We start from the raw sequence: 6,876 nt of genomic DNA on the forward strand, positions 1-6,876 counted from the left end.
TCGTTCAGTTGATTCTTTCTGTATGTTACTAAAGATTTTTCGTAATTCAGATCATCCATTGCACTCGGATTTTCCAAAACTGTACCATCCTGTACGTAGTACTATAGTCGATTCTTTTTAGTGTGGCAGATTTGCACCGACTCGCAGGGGTGCCCTTTTAGCTCGGAAAAGTTTCCTACTCGCTGATTGGTTGGACAAGATAATTCTAACCAATCAGAGAGCAGGAAACTTTTCCGAGCTAAAAGGGCTCCGCTGCGAGTCAGTGCAAATACGCCTCATTAAAAAAATTGACTATAGGTATACAGTTCATTCTAACAGTTATGCCTTCTGCATCATAAGGAACAACATTACACAGTATTCTAGAAGTTTTATTCCAGCTGTGACCAGATTGTGGCATGATTTTCTTAATGCCGCAGTTGAATCAGTGGAACTTCAAAAGGTCAGGTTGACATAATAATCGTTTAAAAGTCTAAATTTGACTGCTCTATTTTAACGTTGTCACTGACATTACAATATCTCATATTTTATTCATTACTTATATAAAGTTTATTTGCTATTTGTTTTTCTTCCCTTAGCTACTTTCCCTGTTGGAACCCCTTGGGATTGTAGCATAATAATAATAATAATAATAATAATAATAATAATAATAAAAAGTTTTCGCTCTCATACAACCATAAAATTTAATGAGGAAAAGACAGTTTTCGTTAACACCTAGCCCTAATTACAATGCCATCTCCTTTCGTAATAATAACAAAGTCATATTAATAGCCTCGTTCAGTCTTCAAATAATTATTATATAATGAGCTCTAGAGGTAAACTGAAAAATAACACAAATAGGTGAAAATGGGTGTCTATAAATAAAGCGTGGAAATGTAAAAAAAAAAAAACTAGAAAATAAACCCATTCTAAAAACCTGCATTATCTCTCTCTCTCTCTCTCTCTCTCTCTCTCTCTCTCTCTCTCTCTCTCTCTCTCTCTCTCTCTCTCTCTCTCTCTGTATATTTCTTTGATTACATTATATGATTACATTTTATATTATACACACACACACACAACACACATATATATATATATATATATATATGGACACCAGCTTAATTTTCAAGAATATACATTTATTCATACTTAAGCAGGTACTGAAGCAACATACTGAAGGGTGGATAGCAAAAAGCTATCCGTATATACATAGCAACTGTATATATATATATATATATATATATATATATATATATATACATATATATATATATATATATATATATATATATATATATATACCCTATGTGAGTCGAGAGATAAGTACTACGCAAATATATGCACCAGGGCCATAAAAATAGTGTAGGCCTTCAAAGGGCGCGAAGCTGAAGTCGCCTCCAGGCTTCAACTGTCTCCCTGAGAGGTGTGTAGACTGTGGTTAGGATGAAGGTGAAGTAGGAAGGGAAGAATAGGTGGGAAAGAGAAGGTTATGAGTAGAGAGAGAGAGAGAGAGAGAGAGAGAGAGAGAGAGAGAGAGAGAGAGAGATGCTGTTTTGTTCTAATAGCACTGAAATTTAGGAGGATTTAATTTTTCATAACAGAGAGAGAGAGAGAGAGAGAGAGAGGAGAGAGAGAGAGAGAGAGAGAGAGAGAGAGAGAGAGAGAGAGAGAGAGACGGTGTTTTGATCTAATAACATTGAAATTTAGGAGAATTTCAGCTTTTACAACAGAGAGAGAGAGAGAGAGAGAGAGAGAGAGAGAGAGAGAGATTCAACAAATATGTATAGTTAAGTCGGCATTATGCGTTAATAACTCCCAAATTAGTGGTTATGAAATTTAGCCAATTACTTTTGGAAATGAAGTGTACAGGAATTGTTTGTGCAAATATATATATATATATATATATATATATATATATATATATATATATATATATATATGAACAATATGAACAAAAATGATAAAATCGAGTGCATAAATAAAACTACGATATGGTATGTGAAAGTGAAAAATTAGATTAAAACGTCGCACTCAAACTGAATTATTTACAAATCATAAAAACTATAATAACAATAACAAAAGCAAACATCTTCCCCTACCAAAGAAGTTGAGACGGATCCACAAAGTCAATGTTAAATCTTCCAGAATTTACCGATAAGGAGACCAATGTCAATAATGACAAATACACAATGATAACACGACAATGGTAATGGGAACCCATAATGGGGCAATAGGAGTCTGAGGAGGAGGAGGAGGAGGAGGACAAAGACATAATGGGATGCAATGATAATGGTGATGGAGATGATGAAGGAGGAGGGAGAGGAAGGAGGAGGGAGATGGGGGAGGGGGTAGGGAGATAAGAGCAACATTGCATGCATGACAAATAATTATACTTTTCAATTATATGGTAATTTCCCTCAGATGGCCTTGGGGGCAGTTCAGACCCTCTTAACTCTAGTTGCCAAACCACATTGCAACTGAATATTGTCCTTATTTAAATAAATTTCAGCTTTTTATTTACAATAATTTCATATAAAAAATAAAACTGCTTACAAACACTTGCACAAGAGGTCAGACCTCAGTAATTATCAGAGAAAACAAGACGACTATTAATTCTCTGTTGCAAAAGATGTTGATATGTAGCAACAGCCGCGCCATAGCCAGACCAGCCTTCCCCTCTCCCACCCACATTCCCCACGTCCCACGCCCCACGCCCTCGCCAACCACTTTCTGGTCGCCTTCCCTCGAGCAAATTGAAAGGCCTAGCACCTCCTGAGTGATGCCAAATGCGAAAACCACAGAGATCCTTAAACGGCAAAAATTTAACTTTTTTTATATATATATTTTGGTCATTTTCATATAAAATTTTTACCCACCTTAGATAATAAGAAAAGAAATTTGTCTTATACAAACAATAATTATCGAATAAGCTTATAATTGTACTTATCCCGTGCAATAACGAAGAAATACGAGAAACCATGAACTTACTCGGGTTTAAGGAATTAGATTATAAAACTGAAGGATATGTATTCAGGTAATGATACATAAATAAGGCCTATTTTGTTATGAGAGAGAGAGAGAGAGAGAGAGAGAGAGAGAGAGAGAGAGAGAGAGAGAGAGAGAGAGAGAGAGAGATTAATCAATATCTCAACAAAGAATAATCTAATTCAAACAAGAATATTGTCCATTCAATAAAAAAAAAACCTTTCCTTAAAGATCATTAAAGCATCAACTAAATCAACGTAAACAAGTATATCCCTCAGTTCGAGACCAACCCATAACCACCTCAATTAATTTATATGCCGTAATAACATATGGGAGGTAGCGTTACGATTGTGCAATTACGATAATACACATACAAGAACATATATCCACATACCAGAGAAAATACAATGTCAAAAAAGCCAACCAATGCACATAAACATACAACAGACACATTTAAAAAATACATATTCACAAGTACAAACAGGTACACAAACCACTATCTCATGATTTGTGCTTCAAATATCTGTTGCAATAATTCAATCAACTTTTATATATATATATATATATATATATATATATATATATATATATATATATATATATATACAGTATATATATATATATATATATATATATATATATTGTCTGAGTAACGTGATTATGGGTTGTTAGCTATAAGACTGTCCTTTCCGAAACGGAGTATATAGCCTTATCAAACACCCATAAATATAAAAATGTAGCCAGGAAGATCTTTGTAGTCTACATGTCAAGCTACACCACTTCATATTGAAGACTAGTCCTTTCTCGTTAGAAAATATAGGTCACCACAGAAAGCAGACTGAGGTGGTATGGTCATGTCATGAGAAGAGATGAACAGTATATTGGGAGGAGAGTGATGGAAATGGTGGTAGAGAGAACGAGAGGGAGAGGGAGACCAAAGCGAAGGTGGATGGACTGTATCAAGGATGACCTTCGATCAAAGGGATTAACCGGTGATGAAGTGTGGGACAGAGGTAAATGGAGAACGCTGGCCAGAAACATCGACCCCACATAAAAGTGGAAAAAGATGCAGACAAAGAAGAAGAAGAAGAATCAAGTTAAATTCCTTGTAAGTTAACGTCTTCCTCAGGTCAGATAGGATGTGGTGCCAAAAGTTAGGTTAGGTTTTGATGTATCATTTCAGGCAAGGATACGGATCTCACGCTCATGGACAGGTAGGACACCGAACCTTTAGTTTAGGTATGTTAGGTTAACGTGGTTTCCTGTAAACAAGGTCATAAAAGGGCTATTACTGTGGGTTCTAATCAAATGTATTAAAATCCACGAGTGTCATTAGTTCTAAAAACTAACCAAGGTTTCCTTTGACTACAAAAAATGTAATACACCTTTATTATCATCATCATCATCATCATCATCATCATTATCATTATTATTATTATTATTATTATTTGGTAAGCTACAACAATAGTTGGAAAAGCAGAATGCTATAAGCCCATGGGCTACAACAGAAAAATAGCCCAGTGAGGAATGGAAACAAGGAAAAATAAAACATTTTAAGAACAGTTCCATTAAAACAAATATCTCCTATATAAACTATAAAAACTTTAACGAAACAAAAGGAAGAGAAATAAGAGAGAATAGTGTGCCCGAGTGTACACTCAAACGATGTCTAGATTAGTTTGCTAGATCTTCGATTCAGTACATTATGATATACTTCTCCAATTACTTCTTACGTTAAATATTTCCTCGCCGAAATAATATTAATTTATAAAGGAATAAAACACAAAATGAAAACAGGATGGTTACTGGGAAACAGAATCGTAACGAATATTACTGTAGTGGTTCATTAAATTATTAGATCTGAAGTAGTGATATATATTATATTTCATACATTTCTGAAGTTGTGAATTTGTTTCATACATATCCGGGATTGTAAATTTGTAGTGTGGGCATACACACACACACACACACATATATATATATATATCAGTCGACCAAGAGCTGTGGAACTAAGTTTTCTTAAATATCAAATCAAAACAAAAACAAAAATATGATAAAAAAGAAAAAAAAATTGAAACATACAAAACTAACCACGTCTTAAATTCAGTTGAAAAGCGAAGGTACCACAAAGAGAAAAAAAAAAAACTCTTCACTCTCCCATTCACTTCCTCCACCGTCGATGGGACCTCCATAATCCTCCTCCCTATCCCCCTTTCCCTACTCCCCCTCCCTTGCAGAGATCTAGACAAATGGTGTTTTCACAGGCTAAAATACACAGGGTAAAAAAAAAAAAAAAAAAAAAAATTAGCCAAGATGGAACCACGAGTACAAAAAAAAAAAAAAAAAAAAAAAAAAAAAAGCAGAAAAAACGTTATTTTGTGGCAGCAACATCAGAGATTTGGTCTCGACCCTTAAGTAAGAGTCTATATAAAAAAAGATGGAAGCCTCAGGATTCCAGGTGCCACCTCCAAGTGCCAATTATCCGTTACATGTGCGATGCCACGCCCACTCTCCATGTGGCCAAGGTTGATTTGTGGTTCTATGGGGTCTTATGAAGGAATGCATTTTCTTCCATTTCTCTTACTCTACATTTTTTTCTATCTCCACCGTTTAAAGGTTTAGAGGCCGCTCATGAATGGCAGAGGCAAGGGTTAGTGACATTGCCCTATCGAGCGGGACAATGCCCTAGAGACTGAACATATGATCAGCGCCAAAGCCTCCTCTCCACCAAAGCTAGGACCAAGAGAGGGCCAGGCAATGGCTGCTAATGACTCAGCAGATAGATCTATAGGCTCCCCCCAAAAACCCCAATCCTTAGCCTACAAGGGTGGTGAGGTTGCAGCGATCAAAGAAACTGACAAGTTTGAGCGGGACCTGAACCCCAGTCTGGCGTTCACCAGTCAGGGAACGTTTTCACCAGTCAGGGAACGTTACCTCATCGGCTACCACAACCCGTTGAAGGGGATATATGTTTAGGTTTTAATCCATGTTTCTTTCTTATTAATGTATTAGTAGTTTTTACTGGTCTGATATTAGATATTACCCTCTTTTTTGAAAGTCTATCCATGAGCACTTTCATAAAACTGATTTCAAACCTATTCGTAACAATTCCTTTTTTTTTTCTTTTTTTAACAGACAGTTTCTTGTTATTCATAAACTTTCTTTACAGTACATTGAATTTCTTTTCAAAGAAAATTTTCACACTTTCAAGATCGTCTCTTCGAAGTCATTTCATTTTCGAAATTGGCCTTTACTGATATTCATTTCCAAGGGATTTTTTCCGCCTTTCAACTTTTAGTTAGAAGCTTCAAAACACTTTAAAAACGTGGCATTTTCACAATGACATTAAATCAGTATAAAAAAGGAAACACTTAAGATTATTACCGCTTTTATTCTTCCACTTTTTTCATGAAGTTATTCATTATACTATAAAAGTCATATTTTCCATAGCATCATGTGTACATCTCCGCTTTCTTTTATTATTTATTTGCTATTACATTCAACAGAGATTCACATAAGCAAATCCATTTTCAAAAATATAGCATATAATTTGTTAATATCTAAACTACTTCCCTACACACCTTATCTTCCAAGGAATGCCTTCCTTCCTTCGTAACAATGATATATTCCGCCAAAAGCAATGGTAAAAAAACAAGTACATTAAACACGAATATAAACTGTGACAGACGAAGGTACCTTACCACATTTCGCAAAAAAATCGGTGAAAAAAGGTGTCACGAAAAAGGTAGAAAATTGGCCATAGGATACAGCCTTAATTATCATGCTTGACTTCAGTTTGACATAGAACAATACATGCAGTAATTTGTACAAAAAAAGTTGTGGTGGTCTATTGAAAACGTCCCTGCCTAGCGATTTGCCGGACTGGGGTTCGAGTCCCGGCCAAACTCGATAGTT

This window comes from Palaemon carinicauda, chromosome 3 (genome assembly GCF_036898095.1).
Source record: "Palaemon carinicauda isolate YSFRI2023 chromosome 3, ASM3689809v2, whole genome shotgun sequence".
Taxonomy (NCBI): Eukaryota; Metazoa; Arthropoda; class Malacostraca; order Decapoda; family Palaemonidae; genus Palaemon; species Palaemon carinicauda.